Genomic DNA, 23,966 nt, shown 5'->3' with positions numbered 1-23,966 from the left:
TCCCCTGCTCAGTGACAGCCATGAGCATCAGCTATCCCAAAGGAGGATAGCCCTCGTATCCCTGAGCTTGGTGATGGGCTGTTTGTAGCAAGAGGTGGGGAAAGGAGCAAACTTGCCTCATTGCTCTGCCTGATGGAGGGGCCTTCCTTCTGAAAAGCACAAAGTTGACACAAGAGCAGGAGACTCCAGAAGCTGGTCAGCTCAGAAAGAGCCCTTTACACCAAGAGGGCACTGATGCCCCTTTCCACTCTCTGGGGCAACAATGGGGGCCACGTGGCAGCCATAGCACTGTCACTGCTCACTCCGTTCAAAGATGGGAAAAGGAAGAAAAGCAGACAAAGTCCAGGACTCTCTAGGTCCTTGTTCCACTGTTTTCAGTACATGGCACTTCCCGAATGCATAGGACCCTCACAGGGTTGGGAAATTTTTCTCAATGAAACCAGACGTTCCTTGAAAAGTGCTTTCTCGACCGTCTTGTTTCACAGAGTTGAATATATGGCCCCTCACACATAGACCCCTCATGGGTTTTCAAACACTTTTTTCCTAAACTTAGTGAAACAAGATGTTAGATGGGAGATCGTTTGTCCACAGTATTCTCTCACAGTGTCGAGTAAATGTCCCTTTGCCCATCGATCCCCAACCAAGGTTTTCACACCCTTCTACCTTGGTGATAAAAGATGTCAGTTGCAAGATGTTTTCCACAAAGTGCAATTTGATGGAGCTGAGTTCTAAGACAGTTTCAGCAAGCGTCTTCATACTTTTTCGAACACTTCTAACTTAGTAAGCTGAGGTGTTATTGGAAAGACAGTTTCCCCACAGTGTTGTTTCACAGTTAGGTATATGACACTATTCGCCTAGGCCCCGCAGGCGTATTCAAACACTTGTAACTTAATGAACCCAGATTTCAGGTGAAAGAAGGTTTTTCCCACAGTGCCATTTCGCAGAGTTAAGTGCTTGCCTCCTTCCTGGTAGGTGGAGAAAAAAGAGTTGAAACCATTTTTTTTTTTTTTGCCTGGGGAAATCAGATGTTAGGTGAAAGATACTTTGTCCCCAGTGTTGTTTCACAGGGTGGAGTCCATGGCACTTTCCGCCTAAGATGCGCATAGGTTTTCAAACACTTCTAACGGTGAAAACAAGATGTTGGTTGAAAGACGGTTTTTCCACAGTAATCTGTCACTGTGTTGAGTATAAGTCATTGTCCTCATTGTTCCCCGCACAGATTTTTCAAACATTTTTAACTGAGTGAAAAGAGATGTTAGTTGAGAGATGGTATGGCAACCGTGTTGTTTCACCAAGTTGAGTATCTAGAGCACACCGTGTAGGCACTGCATTTGATTTCAGAATTCTCACTTAGTGAAACCTGATGTTGGAAAGTTTGTCACCACAAGGCTGTTTCACAGAAGTGAATATATGGTGCTTACGACACAAGCCCCGCAGAGTTTGTCAAACAGTTCTAAGTGAAACGAGATGTTAGTTGCAAGATGGTTTCCCCACACTGTTGTTTCACAGAGTTGAGTAAATGGCATGTACCGTGTCGGCTCCGCATAGGCTTTCCAAGAGTTTTCAGTGAGTAAAATCAGATGTTGGTTGAGTGCTTCACCGCAGTGTGGGTGGACAGAGTGGTGTATATGGCACTTAATGTGTAGGACCCCTGCGGGGTTTCAAACACACCAAACATAGTGAAACCTGATGTGTGCTGGTGAAGTTTCAGCACGCTGTTGCACAGAGTTGAGTACATGGCACTTTCGTTATTGGCCCCGCATAGGTTTTCAAACAGTTGTAAGTTGGGAAACAAGTTGTTAGTTGAAGGATGGTTTCCCCACAGTATCCTTGCCAGAGTTGAGGAAACGGCACTATCCTCCTAGGCCCCGCATACACTGTACCCAAACCTTTCTAACTTAGTGAAACCAGATGTGGGGTGATGGTTTCCCCACAGTGTCGTTTCACAGAATTGAGGGTATGGCACTTTCCGTGTAGGTCTTGCAAAGGATTTCAAAGCATTTTGCCTTTGTGACACCAGATGGTAGTTAGGTGAAAGGTACTTTCTCCACATTGTTTCTCTCAGATTTAAGTATACAGCCCTTATCGTGTAGGTCCCGCATAGGTTTTGAAAGAGTTCCCACTCAGTGAAACCAGATGTTAGTTGAACGTTGGTTCATCCCCGGTATTCTCTCATGCCCTCAAATATCTGTCACTTTCCTCATCGTTGCCCGCATAGGTTTTGAAACACTTCTCACTTAGTGAGATGAGATTTTAGTTGAGAGAAAGTCTCTCCACAATATTTTTACACAGGATGGAGTGTATGTCACAGCCACCATTTCACCCTGCAAATGTTATCACAAACTTCGAACTTCGTGTTTGAAAAACCTATGCGGGGGCCTATGCAGATAGTGCCATATGCTGAACGCTGTGAAACAACACTGTGGGGAACGCATCTTCAGATATCATCTGGTTTCGCTGTTAGAAGTGTCTATAAACCCATGGGGGTCCGCCACGAAAGCGCCATAAGCTCAAGACTGTGAAACACCAGTGTCCCGACACTATCTTTCAACTACCATCTGGCTTCAGTACGCTAAAAGTGTTTGAACGATTTGCAGGGCCTATTGGGATACTACCATACAGTCAACTCTGTGAGGCAACACTGTGGTGAAACAACCTTTCAACTTACGTCTGGTTTCAGTAAGTGATTAAAACCTATATGGTGCCTACAGGGGAGGCGCCGTCTGCTCTCCTCTGTGAGGCAACACTGTGGGGAAGTAACAGTTCAAGTAAATGTTCAACTAACGTTCAACGAACGCCTCGTTTCATTAAGTTAGAAATGTTTGGAAAACTTGCGGGGCCTTTACCGAAAGTGCCTTATAGTCTCTCAAACGGCACCATGCGGAAACCATCATCTTTCAACTAACATGTCGTACTGCCAAGTTAGACATGGTTGAATACCCATGTGGGGAACGATGTGGAAAGTGACATATACTCGACACGGTGGGAGAATACTGTGGACGAACCATCTTTCAACTAACATCTTGTTTCCCTGAGTTGGACGTGTTTGCAAACCTAAGGGGGCCTAGGAGGGAAGTGCCATATACTGCGATCTGTAGAGCCGCACTGTGGGGAAACCATCTTTCAAATGAAACCTTGGCTCACTAAGTTAGAAGTGTTTGAAAAACCCGTGCAACACCTACAAGGAAAGTGCCCTAGAGGCAACACTGTGAAACAACACTGTGTAGGAATCTTGGAACTCATATCATGTTTCACTGTTACAAGTGGAGAAATCCTGGGTCTGTCAGTATAAAGAACGCGCCATTGACTTAACTTTGTGAAACATCATTGTAGGGAAACTAACTTTCAAAAACCACTGGTTCAACTAAGTTGGAAGTCTTGGAAAACCCATGAGGGGCCTACACGGAAAGTGCCACTCAACTCTGTCACACATCACTGTGCTGAAACCATTGTTAAACATCTCGTTTCACAAGTGTAGAAGTGTTCGAAAACTTCTGTGGGGCTCATGAGTAAAGTGCCATTATCCTCTGTCAAACAGCACGTAGGGGAATAGGTCTGCCCACTAACATCACGTTTCACTAAGTTACACGTCTTTGAAAACCAATGTGGAGCTTACGCGGAAAGTGCCATATACTCAAATCTGTCAAGGAGCACTATGGGGAAGCGATCTGGCTCCTTCCATCTCCTTCCGCTAAGAATTGATGGAAACAATGTGTTGCCTAGGAGGATAGTGCCGTACACTCAACTCTGTGAAACAACACTGTGGGGAAAGCTTCTTTCAAAGAAACTACCACCCACTGTCCCCAAGTTAGACGTGCTCGAAACCTCTCCCGCCCCTGTGCGGAAAGTGCTGTGTACTCAGCACAGTGTAACACTGTGTGGAAACTATTTCTCAAGTAACATTTCATTTCACTGTTAGAAGTGCTTGAAAACCTATGTGGAACCTTTGGGGAAAGTGCCATACACTCAACCCGGTCAAGCAGCACTTTGGGGAACCAACCTTTCACCTAACATCTCTTTTCACCTGAGTGAGAACTGTCTGAAAACCTATGCGGGCCCTACCAGGTAAGTGACATATACTCAACTCTGTGAAACAACACTGTGCAGAAACCATCTTTCAACTAACATGTCGTTTCACTAGGGTAGAAGTGTTTGAAAACCTATGCGGGACCTATGCGGAAAGCACCTTATACCGTAATCTGGGAACTACACTGTGGGGAAACCTGTCTTTCCGCCACATCTTGTTTCGCTAAGGGAGAAGGGTTGGAAAACTTGTGCGAGGCCTATGCCGAAAGCGACATATACTCATCTTTGTGAAAGAAAAAAACAAAACAAAACACAACAACACCGTGGAGACGCAGCGTCTTTCAACTCACATCTGGTTTCACAAAGTAAGTTAAGATAGTTTGAAAACTTATGAATCACTCACAGGGAAAGGGCCACATACTCAACTCTGTGAAACAACACTGTGGGGAAAACATCTTTCACCTAATATCTGGTCTCACTAAGGGAAAAGTGTTTTTGACTACACATGCGGGGCCTAGGCAGACAGTGCCATAGACTCAACTCTGTGAAACAACACTGGGGTGAAAGACTCTTTCAACAAACAACTGGTTTCTCTAGGTTTGGTGTGTTTGAAACCCCTTATGGGGCCATCACGTAAAGTGCCATACACTCCGCTCTGAAATAACACCGTGGTAAAACATCTTTTCAACTAACATCTGATTTAACTGAGAACTGTTTGAAAACCGATGCGTGTGGGGAGGGGGCTACACGGCAAGTGCCATATACGCAACTCTAAGAAGCAACATTGGGGGCTGGGGGGAAACCATCTTGCAACTAAATGTCTCGTTTTCACTAGGTCAGTAGGGTCTGAAAGACTAGGCGGGGCCGATGCCGAAAGTGCCACACTCCCAGTTCTATCACGCTGTGCTGTGCAGAAACCATCTTTCAACTCAATGTTGCATCACGGAGTTCAAAATGTTGGACAACCCATGCATGGAACGATGTGGAAAGGGACATATACATGACACTGTGAGAGACTCCTGTGGACAAACCATCTTTGCGCTAACATCTCATTTCACCAAGTTGGAAGTGTTTGAAAACCTATGCGGGGCCTATTCCCAAAGTGTCATACTCTTTGAAACCACTCTTGAAAACAACGCCGCAGTGACACAATCTTTCAACTAACATCTGGTTTTGCTAATTAGGTGAGTACCGCTTGAAACCTATGCGAGGACTACAGGGTAAGTGCCGTATACTCAACGCGGAGAAACAACACTGAGGGGAAACCGTCTTTCAACTAACATCTGCTTTCACTGTGACAAGTATTTGAGAAAATAAGCGCGGCCTATGCCCAACGTGCCACACACTCAACTCTCAAACTGCACTTTGCGGAACCCAGATTTCAACTGACATCTTGTATCTCTGAGTGAGAATTGTTAAAAACCTATGCAGGGAACGATGTGGAAAAGGACATACAGCCGAGACTGGGAGACAATACCGTGGACAAACCGTCTTTCAACGAGCCTCTTGTTTCACTAAGATAGAAGCGTCTGAAAACCCATGCAGGGAAGCATGAGGAGAGTGCCATAAAACAACAGTTGTGCCGAACCATCTTTCCACTTACAGCATGTTTCACTAAGTGAGAAGTGTTGGAAATCTATCGGGAGTCTAAGCGGAAAGTGCCATCTACTCGACCATGTGAAAACACTGTGAGGAAGCCATCCTTCAACTACTATCTTGTTTCATTACCTTGGCAGTTGTTGCACAACCTAGCACAGCCTATGAGGAAAGTTACATGTACTCAACTCTGTCAAGTAGCACTTTGGGGAACCTATCTTTCAACTACCATCTCGTTTCCCTAAGGTAGAAGTGTTTGAAATCCCTGGCGGGGACTATGCGGATAGTGCCATATCCTCTACTCTGTGAAACACTGTGGGGATACCGTCTTGCAAGGAAGATCTCTCGTCACAAAGTTAGGCGTGGTGGTAACCATATACGGGGCCTGGGCAGAGTGTCATATACTGAACTCTGTGAAACAACATTGTAGGGAAACCATCTTTCAACTGACATGTCCTTTCACTAAGTTAGAGTTGTTTGAAGAGCAATGCGGGGACTAGGCAGAGAGTGTCATATGCTGGATTCTGTGAAACAACACTGTGGGGAAATGCTCTTTCCACTAACTGTCTCATTTCACGAAGTTAGAATTGTTTCAGAAACAATGCCGGACCTGCCATAGCCTCAACTCTGCCAACCAGCACTTTGCCAAGCACTAGTGTTTTGAAACTCTCTTTCAACTCTCATCTTGATTTCGCCAGGTGAGAACTGTTTGCAAACGTATTCGGGGCCTAGGCCAAAAGAGCCATATGCTCAGCCGCGTCGACTGGCACTTGGCAAAAATAATCTATCAGCTAACAGCTTGTTGCCCTAAGTTAGAAGTATCTGGAAACATACGCGGGGAACGCTGGAGAAAGTGACATATACACGACTCTGTGAGAGAATACTGTGGACAAAACCACCTTTCAACTACCATCTTGTTTCACTAAGAAGGATTTGAAAACCTATGCGGGAACTATGTGGAAAGGTCCACATACTCAACTATGTGCGAAAATACTGTGGACAAAGCATCTTTTACCTATCTGGCTTCAAGTTAAAATAGTTTGACAACGTATGGATCACCTACAAGGAAAGAGCCATATGCTCAACTCTCGAAACAACACTTGAGTAGGAACCACATTTCATCTAAGATCTGATTTCACTAAATTAGAAAAGTTAGACTACACGTGCGGGGCCTAGGCACATAGTGCGATATACTCCACTCTGCGAAACAGCACTGTTTTGAAACCCTCCTTCAACGCTCATCTGATTTCACTGAGACAGACCTCTTTGAAAACGCTTTCGGGGCCTATGCCAAAAGTGACCTATACTCCACTCTGTGAAAGAACACTGTGGTGAAACCGTCTTTCAACTCACATCTTGTTTCACTGAGTGAGAGAGACTTCTTTGAAAACCTAGGCGGGGCCTACACAGTAAGTGCCATATACTCAAGTTTGTGCAAAAGCACCGTGGGGAAGCCATCTTTCAACTGCCACCTCATTTCACCAAGTTAGAAGGGTTTCAAAAACTATGCGGGGCCGGTGACGGAACTGCCATATACTCGGCTCTGGCAAACGGCACTTTGCGGAAACCGTCGTTCAACCATTTCATATCACTACGTTCGAAGTGCTTGAAAACCTATACGGGGAACGATGTGGAAAGTGGCATGCATTTGACACTGAGAGAACACTGTGGACAAACTGTCTTTCAACTAACATCTCGTTTCACTCGATAGAAGCGTATTCAAACCTAGGCGGGGACTATGTGGCCAGGGCCAGGTAATCAACTCTGCGAATAAACAGCATGGACAAACAGCTTTCAACTAAATATCCAGTTTCACAAAGAAGACTCTGAAAAGCTATGCATGGAACTACTGTGGAAAGCGCCATGGACGCAACTCTGGACACATCACGGTGGGGAAAGCATGTTTCCCCTAGAATCTGCTTGGACGAAGTTCGAAACGCTTGAATACACATTCGGGACCAAGGCGGATGGTGCCATATACTCCACTCTGGGAGACAACACTGTGGTGAAACTCTCTTTCAACCAACTCCTGATTTCACCTTAGTGAGAACTGCTTGAAAATCTATGCGGGGCCTACAACGTAAGTGCCATATACTCTACTCTGTGGAAACAACACTGAAGGGAAGCCATCACCCAAAATCTGGTTTCACTAAGTCACAAATTCGTTGGACATACACGGGTGGCCTAAGGGATAGTGCCTTTTACTCAACTCTGGCAAAGACACTTTGTGTGGAAACGATCCTTCAATGAACATCTTGCTTCAGAAGTTAGAAGCGTTTGAAAAACTATGCGGGGCCAATGATGAACGTGCCGTATACTCAACTCTGAATGGAACAAACACCATGCTGAAACTATCCTTCAAAAATCATCAGGTTTCACTATGGTAGATGTGGTTCAAACCGCTTATGGAGCCGACACCTAAAGTGCCAATCTACACTGTGGTGAGACAGTCTTTCAACTAACATCTGAATTCACTGAGAACTGTTTGGACACTTATGCGGGGCCTACGCGTTCAGTGCCATTGACTGACCTCTGTTGAAGCAATGCTGTGGGGAAACCACCTTGCAGCTAACATCCCACTTCACTTCGTTGGAACTCCTTGACAAACTTGCGGGGCTTGCAGTGAAAGTGCCCTATGGTCAACTCTGTGATGCAACCCTGTGGGGAAAACCTCCCACTAACATCAGGTTTCACTAAGTGACAACTCTTTGAAGACAAGTGTGGCGCCTACAGGCCAAGGGCCATATTCTCAACTCTGTGAAACAACCCTGTCGCCAAACCGTCTTTCCACTAACATCTCGGTTCACTAAATTAGAAAGGTTTGAGATATCTATGTGGGGAACGATCAGGACAGTGACATATACTCGACGCCGTGAGAGAATAATGTGGACAAACCATCTTTCAAACAACAACACTGAGGGGGAACCATCTTTCAACTAACATCTTGTTTCCCTAAAATTAAAAGGTTTTCAAAACTCCGTGGGGCCTATGCCCAAAGTGCAATATACTCAACTCTGTCAAACTGCACTTTGCGGAAAGCATCTTTCAACTACTACCTTGCATCACTGAGTTAGACGTGTTTGAAAAGCTATGTGGAGAACAATTATGAAAGGGACTTGTCATTGACACTGTGAGAGATTACTGTGGAAAAGCCATTTTTCAACTAACATCTTGTTTCACGGTTAGAAGTGTTTGAAAAACTGTGCGCATCTTAGGCAGAAAGCACGTGTTTTCAACTCTATGAGACAGCACTGTGGGATAAACATCCTTCAGTTAACATCCTGTTTCACAAAGTGAAAATGGTTTCAAATCCTTTGCATGGCTTACGTGCAAGGAGCCATACACTTAACTCTGTGAACCCACACTGTGGAGAAACAATCCTTCCCTGAGTCAGAAGGGTTGGAATACATATGCGGGGCATAGACGGCGAGTGCCATGTGCTCGACTCTGTGAAACAACAACACCGTGCAGAAACCGTCTTTCCACTAACATCTCGGTTCACTCAGTCAGAAGTTTCTGAAAATGTCTGCGGGACCTGTGCCGAAAATGCCTTCTATAGCACTTGGCGGAAACCGTCTTTCAAGCAACATCTTTTATCACTAAGGTAGAAGTGCTTGAAAACCTTTGTGGGGATCGATGTGGAAAGGGACATGTGGAAAGTGCCATGTACTGAAATCGGTGGAAAAACACTGTGAGGAAACCATCTTTCCACTAACATCGCTCGGTGAGACGTGTATGAAAACCTACGCCCGCCCTATGAGGAAAGTACCGTACACTCACCTTTGCGAAAGCACACTGTGGGGAAAGCACCTTTCACCTGACATCTGGTTTTACACCGTTAACGTAGTTTGAAAGCCCAAGCATGACCTACATACAAAGTGCCAAATACTCAACCCCCTGAAATAAGACTGTTGGGGGAGGCGCTCTTTCACCTAAACTTTGTTTCACTGAGTTTGAAGTGTTTGAAGACTCATGCGAGGCCTATGAGCACAGTGCAATACACTCACCTCTGTGAAAGAAGCCTGTAGAGAAATCATCTTTCAACTAACGTCTGGTGCCCCGAAGTTAGAAGTGTTTGAAAGCCCACACGGGGACTATGCAGATAGTGCTAAATGAGTCTGTGAAACAGCCTTGTGGGGAAACCTCTTCAACCACCATCTTGTTTCACTAAGTGACCTACAGGTGCTCCAGGGAGAAGGGCCATATACTCAACCCTGTCCAACAACCCTTTGGGGAAACCATCTTCAACTAAAGTCTTGTTTCTCTAAGTTGGATAGTGTTTGAAAACCCACGTGGGGAACTATGAGGGAAGTACCATCTAGTCAACTGTGAAACCAGAGTGTGATGAAACCACCTTGCAACCACCATCTGATTTCCCTAATTCAGAAGTGTTTGAAAACCAATGCACATCCCAGTCAGAAAGCGCCATGTACTCAACTCTGTGAAACAACACTGTGCACTGTGGGATCAACATCTTTCGATTAACATCATGTTTCAGTAAGTTAGAAGTGTTTGCAGACCAGTGCTGGGGACTGTGAAGAAAGTGATATAAACCCGAGTCTGTGAAAAATACTGTGGAGAAACCCTCTTTTCAAGTAACATCTAGTGTCTGTTAGAAGTGTTTGACTACTATGTGGGGCCTATGCCTAAAGTGCCGTGTACTCAACTCTGTGAAACAACACTGTGGGGAAACAATCTGTCAATTAAGCTGAGGTTTCAATAAGTGACAAGGCTTTGAAAACCTAGGCGGTCCTACAGGGTAAGTGCCGTATATTCTACTCTATGAAACACAGTGGGGAAACCATCTTTCAACTAACATCTCGTTTCAGTAAGTAAGTTAGAGGTGTTTCTAAACCTCTGTGGGGCCAATGCCAGAAGTGCCATATACTCAACTCTGTCCAACTGCACTTTGTGAAGATCTACTTTGAACTAACATCTTGTATCACTAAGGTAGAAATGTTTGAAAACCGGGGGGGGGGGGGCTGGGGGAGGGAATGATGTGGAAAGCGACGTACACTCGACAGTGTGAAAGAGTACTGTGGAGGAAACCTGTTTCAACTAACGTTTGGTTTCACAAAGTTAGAAGAGTTTGAAAACCTACGCAGGGCCTGCCCGGAAAGTGCCATATACGTAACCATGAACCAGCACGGTGGAGAAACCACATTTCCCCTCAAATCTGCTATCACTGTTAGAAACGTTTGACTTCACATGCGGGTCCTAGGCAGATAGTGCCATACACTCCACTCTGTGAAACGGCACTGTGGTGAAACAGCCTTTCAACTAACGTCTGATGTCACCAAGAGACAACTGTTTGAAAACCTATGCGAGGCCTACAGTAAGCTAAGTGCCACACACTACACTCTGTGAAACAACACTGTGGGGAAACCGTCTTTCAACTACCATCTGATTTCGCTACTTTAGAAGTGTTTGAAAACCATGCGTGGACATGCCATAGACTCAACTCTGTGAGACCACTGTGGGGTAAACATCTTCCAATGAACATCTTGTTTCGCTCAGTTAGAAGGTGTGTAAACCAATGCTGGGAACTATGAGCTCTGCTCCTCGGGTGGGGGGGAAATACTGTGGGGAAACTCTCTTTCAAGTAACATCTGGTTTCACTATGCCAGAAGTGTGTGAATACCTACGCGGGGCCTAGGCCTAAAGTGCTACCGTGTACTCAACTCTAGCAACCAACACCTTGGGGAAAGCATCCTTCAACTAACACCTTGTTTCACTAAGTTACAAGTGTTTCAAACCCATGCCAGGCCGACACCGAAACTTTTGCCATGTACCAACCCTGTGAAACAACGCTGTGGTGAAACCATCTGTCAACGAACATGGGGTTTCACTCAGTGAGAAGTGTTTGAAAACACAGGCAGGGCCTACAGCGAGAGTGTAGGAAACCATATGAAACACCCTGGGGAATACATCTTTAACTTGTTTCACTCCGCATTGGACGTGTTTGAAAATATATACAGGGCTTAAAGGGAAAGTACCGTGTATATACTCAACTCTGTGATAAAACACTGTGGAGAAAGCATCGTTCAACTAGCCTCTTGTTCCCCAGCTGAGAAGGGATGGAAAATCTAGGCCTAAATGCATAATGACAGTACCATACACTCAGCGCCTTGAAAATAAACCACGAAGAAACCATCTTTTGCCCAACATCTTGTTTCACTACGTTAGACATGTTTGAAACCCTATTCGAGGAACTCTAAGGAAAGTTCCATACCCTCAATCCTGGGAGACAACAATGTGGAGAACCTGCCTCTCAACCAACACACCAAATTCTCTTGTTTCACACCCACCGCACTATAACCGACACTAGAACCAACTCACCAAGGTCTATGCACCAAACACACTCCGCACACTTACCTCTTCTTACACACCACAAACACCGCACTTCCACCTGCCACAGTGCCTAAGAAACACATAAAACACCAACACGCCGCACAGAGACAAAACATAGCACAACACACGGCAAGTACCACATGCATTCAAACCTCCCACGTGCCACACGATGACACTGCTTTCAAAATCGCATTGGACACACCCTACGTATAAACGACATGCGCAATTTACATGGAACATACCCAAAGCACATCACATACACAAAATATCCGTCACATAGTCCAGACATCACACACACACCACACTACCTATACAGCACAGGTAGTCCACCCCCACGCACACTTTCACATATACCATGCACAGAAATGCACACAGCACACATACACCAGAGACGTACTGCTGATAATCCACATATGCATGCCCTTTCCTTACACCACACACCTAGCAAACACAACACCTCAGTGCTCCACATACACCCTGCTACATCTCTGATGCCCCTATCTGCCGATAGGAAGGCAGGAAAGACATCCAAAGCCAGGGCTTTCCCCTCTCTACTTGAAGGAATAATGGAGGGCCCATGATGGCAGTACTTCGGGTGTGTCCCAGAGAGAGGTCCCTTTCCTGAAGCCCGTGGCTGTTTCTAATTCCTGAGAGACTCACCTTGCTGAAAGACTGTGCTAGTCCCTTCACTCACAACGGTCTCCCTTTCCCATCTGTGATGAAGACCTCTAGCACGCCAACTATCATTTTGAGCCCTTTTGCTCTACTTCCAAAAGAGTTTCTAAACCCTGGGCTTCATTCCAAGTGAGTCTCTCAGAAGAACAGCCTCTGCTTTCAAGTGGAGAGCGTGGCGAAGTCCCTGTGAGCGTGCAATGGATTTTCTCAAAGGACCACCCCTTCATCTGGTTTCAGAGGTATACGGACATCACGAGACCAGGGTCATTGCAAGATGCCCAGTGGAGAAAGTTGGTAGGTATGCTGGAGCAGAGGTTGCAGTGCCCATCAATGGGCTGAGAAGAAATGAAGATGACGAAGACCTCATCTTTCCAGAATGATTCAGTTCCCACATGGAATGTCGAGGTTTGGTGCGCCTCCTAGTCATTTTCTTCCCATGGCTGTCCTTCGGCATAACTTTTTGCTCACACGTAGGGGCCACAGAACTGTCCCTCACTAAGCTGGCACCCTGGGGTAAGCCACAGACTCCCACTCTGGCCCTGTGCTCAGTGAGGGCTTTTCGGCTCTGCTATACCAAAGGAACAATGGCCTCCAACAGGATGGTGCTTGGCCTGCGCTGGTAGAGAAGGTGAAGGGGAGCTGTCTGGCTTTGCTCACTGACTTGATTGGGTTTCATTTTGAGCAGCTGACAGTTTCCACATGAGCTCTGGAAAAATTCCATACAAAGTCTCTTTGGACATAAAAGTTAAGTGGTAGAAACTGAGATACAGTCTCTTAGAGGTCTTCATCATACTTGAGATTTGGAGAATTTTGAGAATGAAGCACCCAGCCGAATCTACTATGAGGTTGGTGGTATTTGGCAACAAAATGCCCATGGGCTTAGGCAAAGGGAGCACCCTAAAAGGGCACACCTGAAAGCCCTGTCAGCAGAAGCCTGCATTCTTTCTTTAGGAGCCAGAGATTTCTGGTGTTGTCTGTCCCTCCAAATCTTTATAGCAGTTTAGGGAAGCAGCAGTATTTGGGGTGTTGCTATTGGGTTCTACTGACTCTTGCTCAGGAGTATGGAAGAAGGACTTCTTTCCCTATTCCTGGAAAAGTCTCTTCCCCTACTGATCATGGCCTGGTCCATACTGCCCCTGTGCAAACTCTGTTCTTCCTGAAATGAAAGCAACTCCATTATCCAGCTCAGGGAGGAAAGCTGGCTCCCATTCACCTCCCATACCACAGCAAGCCAAGCAATAAGTAGTCCTGGACTTTAAATGTCATCTATCCTTTCCTTTGTTAGACCAGAGCCTGATAGCTCTCACTGAGCACAGGAGCAGAGTGGGAGTTTGATGCCTATCCAGGGGTGCCAGTTAAGTGAATAATGGCTCCATGGCTCCTAAGGGGGAGAAAAAAGTCAGAAATAAAGCAAGGGGAAGGAAATGTGCCCAAGGTGGGTCGCAGTTCAACATTTCCAGTGGGAATTGGGACCCATTTGGAAAGAAGATGTCTGACTTCACTGACCCTTGGCCTAAAGGAGGCCAGCTCTCTGCTCAAATCTCTGGCCCAGGCTTCACACACACATTCTTTTTTTTGGACAACTACAAATCCTTGGGCCTATTAAGAGCCACATATTTCTGAAACATAATGAATTAATGTAAAAGAGCTCTGTGGGAAAATCTCTCCCACAGTCAGAAGGACTGGGTCAGACTTCCAGGTGGAAGGCAGAGGATAGGACTCTGAGACACTGACTCTGTATGTATTGTGGGAAGAACCCGATTTCGATAAAAGAGCAAAGATGTGTGAAGGTGATAAGGAGAGCCAGAGCTCTTCAGAGATAGGAAGAGGATTTGTGTGGAGAAAGAATTGCCCGGCACCAGCTCCTTACAAACTGTCTATGAGAATAAGAAGAAACACCCAAGCATGTAGGCAAACGAGGCCTCTCGAATCTGCATCTGGGAGCCCTGTGAGCAACAGGCCTGCCTCTTCCTTCAAAAGGACATAGAGAGCCCTGGGACTTTGTCTGAATTTCTTGCTTTCCCAGCACTGAACGGAATGAGCAGTGACAGTGTTGTAGCCATGAGATGCTCCCAGCTGTTGTTCCAAAGTGTGGAAAAGGTCATTGGGGCCATCTTCTTAAAAAGGGCTCTTTCTGTGCTGACCAGCTTCTGGAGCCTCCTACACATGTGAACACTTTGCTTTTCAGAAGGAAAGCACCTCCATCAGGCAGAGCAATGAGGAAAGCTGGCTCCGCTCCCCCACCCTTGTTATAAACAGCCAAACACCAAGTTCAGGGATTGGAGGGCTATTCTCCTTTTGCATATCCCATGTTCATGGCTGCCACTGAGTGCAGGACTGAGTGGGCACCCATGTGTGCGTGCCAGCTCCATAGCTCATAAGGATGACTAAGACTGAGTCAGAGGAGCAGTAAGTGAAAGGGAATGGCTGAAGCCAAGACCAGAGGGAGTTTGATATTTTTATCCCATGGGATTGTGATCAATGTGGAAAGGACATGTTGAACTTCATTTCTCCTTGACCCAGCAAGGACACCAGCTCCCCATTAATATGGCTAGCCCAGCTTCCACCCGAACAGTTCTCAGCTGGACCTCTTCAAATTGCACCAGGGCTCTGGATGTCCATTGATTCCTGAAAGTAAAACACCAGGGCCCTTTGGCTCAACCTGTCCCATAGTCACAAGGGATGGTCCACACTGGACATTTGCAAGCCTGAACTATTATCCTGATAGACAGAATTGTAGGGACCCCAAGACGAACTCTGATGGATAGTAAAGCACCGTCATGAACCACGATACTCCTAGGGGTAGAGCACTTCATTCAAGATGAGAATTGCAAAATGTTTAGAATAAACTGACCAGCACAATAGATTAACAAGCAGTCTTGGTCAGCAGTCAGAAAAATATTTTGGGGACTTCTGGCACAGGACTATTCCAGAGGATGTCCCTTGGAACCTTGTGAGCAAGAGACCCTTATTCTTCCTTAACAAAGAGAGGGAAGATTTGGCTTTTGGTGTGTTTCTGCCCATCGTGTCAGTAGATAGGGGCAGCAGGGGCTCCGAGTTATGAAGAACGTGCTTCCATGCGATGATGAAGAGGTGGGGACGAGGCCTTGGTGCACTATGTTTACAAAAGGATTTTTGTGCTCTGATCAGGTCATGCAGCAAACTGCACCTGCACAGACTGTTTCTCCAAATGAGGGTATCTCCATCAATTAGGGGTGGGAGTCAGTGTGGCTACCCATTCCCATGATGACTTTAGCTTGCTCAGTACTGAGGGCTCAGTGACAGGACTGCTAGCTGTCCTCTCAGACATCAGAATCTTAGAGCACTGCACTGGGTCAGGAACGGCCTGGAAACTCACCTGCAATCCATGGACACTGGTTGTGTATGGGACAGCCCCAAGGTCTTGGTGTGTGAATCAAGACCAAATTAGAAAAGCAGCAATGGGTTAGTAATGACTCCCAGGACAAAGTTCTGCATTCAAATGGATATGGGTCAAAGAGAGGAAGGAGATAATCTATATTCCCTACCCTCTTCCCATCCATGAGGCAGTTTCCATCCCTAATCTCTGGCTGAGCCTACCACAAGTATTCTGCCTCAGCGCCTTCGTACACCCTATGTTCTGAAACCCAATTGAGAGGGTCCCATTGCAATACCTGTCTCACCATCACAAGGTCTCCACCAGACTCACAAGCCAAAAGAAGAGAATATTACTCTAAGACAATGGCTCTGAATATATTTCATTCAGAACCTTATTCAAAAACAGGGTAATGGGTGGACATGGAGACACAGATGGTCAGAGTTCTTCATGCATGAGATGTGGGAAATGTTGAGAATGAAGTGCTCAGCACAGTCCCCATCGACCTGGTTGAATCTGGAAGAAGAAATGCTTGTGGGGTTAGGCAAAGGGAACCCTCTGAATGACTACAGCTGGAAGCGACTGTTAGCAAGAAGTGTGCATTGTTTCCTTAGGAGCCAGAGATTTCTAGTTATGTCTGTCCCTCCCGCTTTTTCTATCGGTTGGTAGAGGTATCAGTGCATGACCTGTAGCTATTGGGCTCTGCTGGCTGTTGCTCAGGAGTCTGGAACAAGGACATTGTTCACTATTCCTGGAAAGGGCTTTCCCCATGCTGACTACCTCCTGGCCCTGCTGCCCATGTGCAAAATGTCTGCTATCAGAATAAAGGCAAGTCAATCTTCCAGATCCGTGAGGGAGGGTACCTTGCCTTCCCCTTCCATACCCCAACAGCCCAATCCCCCAGCACTCCGGATTAAAGGCCTTCTTTCCCTTGTTAGATCAGAGCCTGGTACGTCTCAATGAGCCCAAGAGCAGAGTGGGAGTTTGCGGCCTACCAAGGGTTGCCAGCTGAATGAGGGATGGATCCATGACTCCTAAGGGAGAAAAATATAGCCAGAAATACAGCAACGGGAGGGAAGGTGTGTAAGGAGGCCAAAGCTAGACTTTTCCATCAGGAATTGGGATCAACTAGGTAAGAAGTCTTACTTCATTTCACCTCGACACAGACAGAGGCCATCTCCCTCCCCAAACCTCTGGCCCAGTCTATACAAACATCCTCTGCTGGTCAGCTTCAATTGCCCAAGACCATTGGGTTGCAACATATTTCTGAAACACAATTAATTAATTAATAACACCACGATGACAATATCTCTTCCACAGTCAGAAAGATTAGACCTTACTGCCAGGTGGAAGGCAGAGGATATGACTGTGAGACACGGACTTTGAATGGATTCTAGGAGACCTTGTTTGTACAAGAGAAAAGATGTGTAAAGATGTAAGAGGAGATCAAGACCACTCAATGAATGGAAGGGTAATTATGTAGAAACAACATCCCAGCACCATCCCCCAGAAACCTGGCTGTGGGATGAAACCCACAGGTCTTAGCCAAAGAACCCTCTACATTCTCCACCAGGGAGACCTGTCATCCAAGGCCTGTCTTCTTCCCTAAGAAGGACCTGGAGAGCCCTGGGTCTTTGTCTGCCTTTCTTGCTTTTTCCACATCAGGGATGGAGTGAGCATTGTCTGTGTGGTACCTGTGAGGTGCCCCCAACTGTTTCTCTAAAGTATGGAAACAGGCATTGGTGCCATCTTCAGTAAAGGGCTCTTTCTGTGATGACCAGATTCTGGAGCCTACTGCTTTTGTGTGCACTCTTTTTCAGAACAAAGGCACCTCAATCAGACTGGGAAATGAGGCAAGCTGTCTTCCCCTACTCCACCCCTCACTACAAACAGCCAAGCACCAAGCTCAGGGAGAGGACGTCTCCCATCGAATATCCCATGGATATTCCCATTTGGAATATCCCATGCTAATGGCTGTCACTGAGCACAGGACAGAGTGGGATCTTGACACCCATCACTTGGTACCTCCTGAGTGTAATCCATGACTTCTTAGGGTGAACAAAGACATAGTCAGAAATACAATAAGGGAAAAAAATGGCTACAGGGAGGACAAAGGTTCTTTCAGTATTTCTATTCACTCAGAATATGTTTACTGTGGAAACGAGATGTTTAACTTCAATTCCCCAGGGCCCACCCATTATGAGAACAGTTCCAACCTAAAATCTCTGGCCCAGCCTCCACACAAACACTTCTCAGCTGGACCCCTTCCAATGCACTAGGGCTCTGGATGTCCATATAGTCATGAAACCAAAATGTCATGGCCCTTTTGACTCAACCTGTTCTGCAGTCACAAGGGCTGTTCCAGATTGGACATGTGCAAGCTGAAGATACTACCCTGAAATACTGAATTTTTATGTATCCCAAGAGGATCCTTGGATAAAAAAGATATATGGTGAAAATTGATACACAGAGGGCCAAAGTAATTCATTAAGGATGAAAACTGGATAATATTGAGAATGAACTGACTAGCATCATATATGAGCAAGCTCACATGGTGGGGAACCAGAAGAACCTCTTGTCAGCTTTCACAACAGGAGTACTCCAAAGGATGCCATTTGAGAGCAAGAGACCGACATTCTACCTTAAAGGAAAAGAGTGAAACTTTGGCTTTTGCAGTGCTTCTGCCCATTGTTTCAGTAACAGGGGCAGCAGTGACTGAGATATGAGGAATGTACTTCCAAGTGATGATCAAGAGATGGAAACGAGGAATTTGTGCACGATTTATTCAAAGGGCTTTTTGTGTGCTGCTCAGGTCATGGAGCATACTGCCTATGCACAGACTAGTTGTTCTTCAAAATGAGGGTATGTCTTACAATTAGGGGTGGGATTCCATGTGGCTACCCATTCTCTTGATTACTGCAGCTTTCTAAGCACTGAGGGCTCAAGGACAGGAGGTCTAGCTGTCTTCTGGAATAGGAGACTTTTAGAGCCCTCCATTGGCTCGGGAAATGCCTGGAGACTTACCTTCAATCCTTGGACTAGGTTGTGTACCAGACCCCATGGATTTGGCGTGTACCTGAAACCTTGTTAGAAACACAGCAATGGGAAAGGATTACAAGGTGAGTGAAAGTTCTGCATTCAAATGGGCACGGGTCCAGTCAAGGAAGGAGATATCTAACTTCCTTTCCTCTTCCGCACACAGGAGGTGGGATCCTACCAAAATTCTGGCTTATCCCACACACAAGCATTCTCCTTGTGTACATTCACACACCCTAAGTTTGGGGATGGCCACAGAATTCTGAAATCAAATTGAGAAGGGCCCAATGCAATACGTATAGCACCATCACAAGGACACTACCAGACTCCCAAGGAAAAAGATGAGGATGGTACTCTATGACATTGGCGCTGAGCAGATTCCATGAAGATCCATTTTTTTTAAAAAATGTCTCATTGGTGGAAATGGAGACACACACTGACAGAGTTCTTCATCACACATGAGATTTGGAGAGTGTTGAGAATGAAGTAGCCAACACAGTCTGTTTGTCTTTTGTCCTAAGTCCATTTTTCCCCAGACCTCAACTGTGGGCCCCTCTTAGGGCCAGGGCCCAAGGTAGGGTTACGGTTAGGTCCCAGGAGTTGACAAGTTTGGAACTCTAGCAGCACAGTGGTCTCCTTGGACGGCTTCAATTTAGCCTGAAGGTCAGGCTTAGTGTTTGGGTTTAAGAGCTGGCCATGCTGTTGGCCAATGTTGGGTTTGGCTTCAGAATCCCCCTAGTACAGCTGTACCCCTGCTTTGGAAATGGCACAGTGACTTTCCAAGTTCCATGCTGAATAATTCTGCCCCAGATAGGGGCTCCAAATCTGTTCTGTTCTCAGACATAGGAATTGGGCCTCCACAGGGAAAGGGCCTTGGCTAGGGTGAAGGTTATGTCCCAGGAGATGTCAGCGGCTAAACCAACACCAGTACATTGACATCCCTGGAGGGCTGTGTTGAGGATGCCTGTTAGGGTGCAGAACAGATATAAGGTTTTGGTGCAGTGGATGCCTGATTGTGTGCTCCCAGTTTAGATTTTGGCTTCAGATCCCATTCTGAAGCTCAATGCAGGCCGTGAAAATATCATGGTTAGGTCCTGGGTCCCTGTTAGGTCCTAGGATGTGACAGGTCTGAACCCAGGCAGCATATGGGCTACCAGAAGGCAGAGTTGAGGGCGGAGTTTTGGATGTGGGTCAGGCTTAGTCTTTGGATTCAAGGGCCGGCCTATAGGGGGGGAGCCGAGCTTAGGTTTGGTCTCAGGATCTTCTTTGTGCAGCTCCATTCCTGCTTTAGAAATAGCATGGCCACTTTCCAAGTTCCATGGCGAAGAATCCTGCATCAGTTATGGGCTGCAAATCCGTTCTGTTCTCGGACCTAAGAATTGGCCCCCCAAAGGGAACGAGCCTTGGCTAGGGGTTAGGGTTAGGTTCCAGGATATTTCAGGGGCTGAATGAACATCATTCCGATGACCTCCTTGGAAGGGTGAGTTGAGGGCGACTTTTAGGATGCAAGACAGGCATAGGGTTTGGTTGCAGTGGACGCCCGATTTTGTATCCCAGGTTTAGATTTGACACTAGGTCTCCTTCTTATCTTCCATTCAGGCCCTGGAAATATTATGGTGAACTCCTGAGTTTTTTGCTAAAGAGTTTGATGCCTTGCATTGATCCTTAGTCTTTTTTTAAATCTCAGACCTAGGAGGTGGGCCCTGTTCGAGCCAGAGCCATGGCTAGGGTTAGATTTGGCAACCAGGAAGTGCCAAGGGCAGAACCACCCACAGTACAGTGATCTCAGTGGAGGGCTGAGTTGAGGGTGCATGGTCGGGTGTGGATCAGGCTTAGAGTTGGATTCAGAAGCCAGAAGATTGGGTGGGCCAGGGTTAGGTTAGGTCCTACAATCCCCTCCTGCAACTCCATCCCAGCCATGGAAATGTTATGGTGACATTCTGGCTTCTACCCTGAAAGAGTCCATATTGGCCATTGGCCCCAAATCCATTCTTTTCTCAGACCTCTATGGTAGGCCCCCTTAGGGCCAAAGGCCTGCCTACGGTTAGGGTTAGGTCCTGGGAAGTGCCAGATGCTAAGACTGCAGCCGTGCAGTGATCTCCCCAGAGGGTTGAGTTGAAGGCGTGTGGTAGGGTGTGGGCAAGGCCTCACTTTCCCCTTGGTGCAACTCCATCCCTCCTTGGAAATGTCATGGCCATTATTTGTTCCCTCAGGATTAACCTGCGCTGGTCATGGCCCCAAATGTCTTCTTCCTTCAGACATAAGGGATGGGACCCCTGAGGAAAAAGCCTGGGGTAGGGTTATGGTTAGGTCTTTGGAGGTGCTGGGGCCTGAAATGTCACCATTTAAGGGATCTCCCTGGAAGGATGAGTGTCAGGTACTGTTAGGGTGTCGGATACCCTTAGCATTTGTGGGAAGGTGACAGATAATTGTGTGTCCCAGGCTTAAGTTTTGTCACTGAATCCCCTTCTGCAACTCTCTTCTGACCCTGGAAATGTCATGACCATCTCCTGTTTCCCTCGTTACATAATTCGGTGCTGGTCATGGGACCCAAAGTGTTCTTTTATCTGCTTTAGTAGGTGGGCCCCTTTCGAGCTATTTTCCAATTATCAGAGAAACCACCACACATATACCACATAAACACACTTCACATATACACTACCCACCCCAAGCTTACACCACATATACAGAAGACACATGCCACTTCCTTTGCACATATACTACATATACCACATACACTGCATATATAGATACAAACATAACACAATACACACCCCTACACCACACCTATTCTGAACACAGCCCACACTTTGTACAAACACATACATCACATAACACAAGAGTATCACACAACCACATCATACATAAACCACACACACACCACACAAATATCTTCCACAATTTACTACACATAATATACATATAACACACACACAATCCCAAACATGTGACACACAAACACACTCCACGTATATAGCACATACATACCATACACGCCCCACACACATCACAATTATATTACACAAACTCCCATATGCCACACCACCAAACCATACATGCACCAATGACACAACACATGTGCCATGCAGAAATCTACATTACACGTGGACACGAATACCACAATCACAACATATACACCACACTTACAGAACACATAAAGACACTTACAGCACCTATAAACCACTAACACCCCATACACACACCACACATGGCAAACAAATGCCATACACAGACACAAACCACATATACACAACACATACCATAAATGCAGAACAGACAAATGTTCTCAACTACAACCATTCCAAACATATACCAAACATACCACACATGTACCTCCTGACTCATACCAAGACACCGCACACACCTTGTGATTAATTGTCTGAAACTACACTTTTCAAGTGTCTTTCACATTCATCTCATAGGAAGGTTGTTGAAACATTCTTTATTAGTGTGTGTTGGGAGAGCTAATATGGCAGAAGTGTATCTCATCCCTTGATATGAGATAGCTTGATAGCTAGAACATCATTCTAATACTCAAGAAATCAACCTGAAGACTGACGGAACAAAGTCCGCAACTACATGGAGAGAAGAAGCCACATCAACGAAGGTAGGAAGTGCAGAGAGGTGGTTTGGGGGAGAAACAGATAAAGGGTGCTGCAGAGGAGATGTAGCCTGCATTGGGGAAAAGGGTGACAGAGAAAGGAGCACACAGGGGAACACACAAGGTGAGTATTTCCCCTGTGAAATACGTGAAAATTTGATCAACATCACTCCTCATCAGGGAAATACATATCCAAACTGCAATGAGATACCACCTCACATCTGTTAGAAGGACTAAAATTAACAACACAAGAAACAACAGGTGTTGACAAGGATGTGGAGAAAGGGAAACCCTCTGACACTGTTGGTGGGAATGCAAACTGGTACAATGACTCTGGAAAACAGTAAGAAGTTTCATAAACTGTTAAAAATAGGACTACCCTAGTGCACCTGGGTGTCTCAATCAGTTATGCATCTGACTCTTGCTACCCACTCAAGTCAGGATCTCAGGGTCATGGGATTGAGCCCCCTTTGGGCGCTGCACTGACATTGTGGATCTAGCCTGAGAGTCTCTCTTCCTCTCTCTCTCTCTCTGCCCCTCCCCACTTCTTTCTCAAATAAACTAATTACTTTGAAAATCGCCCTTTAAAAAGAACTATCCTATTATCCAGCAATTGCACTTGTAGATATTTACCCAAAGTTTACAAAAATAACAACTTGAAGAGATACGATGTTTTTAGCTGCATGATGAACAATAGCTAAAATGGAACAGATATAGATACAAATAGATATAAAGAGTGCACTTTGTAATGTGCACTGGGTATTGTATGGAAGGGTGGAATTATTGAATTATACCCCTGAAATTCATATTACACTTTATGTTAACTAACTGGAATTTAAATAAAAACTTTTAAAAAATTCTATATTAGCCATAGATAAAGGTCCTGTGCTGAAGTGCCTAAAGAATCACTGTGTTTCAAGTGACACTCTTTTTTTAAAAATATAATGTATTGTCAAACTGACTTCCATACAACACCCAGTGCTCATCCCAACAAGTGCCCTCCCCAATGCCCATCATCCATTTTGCCCCTCTCCCCCGCCCCCCATCAACCCTCAGTTTGTTCTCTGTATTTAAAAGTCTCTTATGGTTTGCCTCCCTCCCTCTCTGTAACTTTTTTCTCCTTCCTCTTCCCCTCCCCATGGTCTTCTGTTAAGTTTCTCAAGATCCACACATGAATGAAAACATATGGTATCTGTCTTTCTCTGACTGACTTATTTCACTTAGAATAATACCCTCCAGTTCCATCCATGCTGCTGCAAACGGCAATATTTCATTTTTTCCCATTGCCAAGTAGTATTCCATTGTTTGTAGCAGCACTTTCAACAA

At 45.8% G+C, this 23,966-nt stretch overlaps 1 protein-coding gene across 1 annotated transcript in view; it reads right to left on the bottom strand.

Annotated features, from left to right (window-relative positions):
* Window positions 1–23,966, bottom strand: part of LOC132676363 (catenin alpha-2-like) — an 81,731-nt gene that overhangs the window by 872 nt on the left and 56,893 nt on the right. The window lies entirely within an intron of this gene.

The sequence above is a fragment of the Panthera onca genome, chromosome A3 (genome assembly GCF_046562875.1).
Source record: "Panthera onca isolate mPanOnc1 chromosome A3, mPanOnc1 haplotype 2, whole genome shotgun sequence".
NCBI classification, from domain to species: Eukaryota; Metazoa; Chordata; class Mammalia; order Carnivora; family Felidae; genus Panthera; species Panthera onca.
The sequence above is the reverse complement of the archived record's forward strand: the minus strand, read 5'-3'. Positions and strand labels throughout refer to the sequence as shown.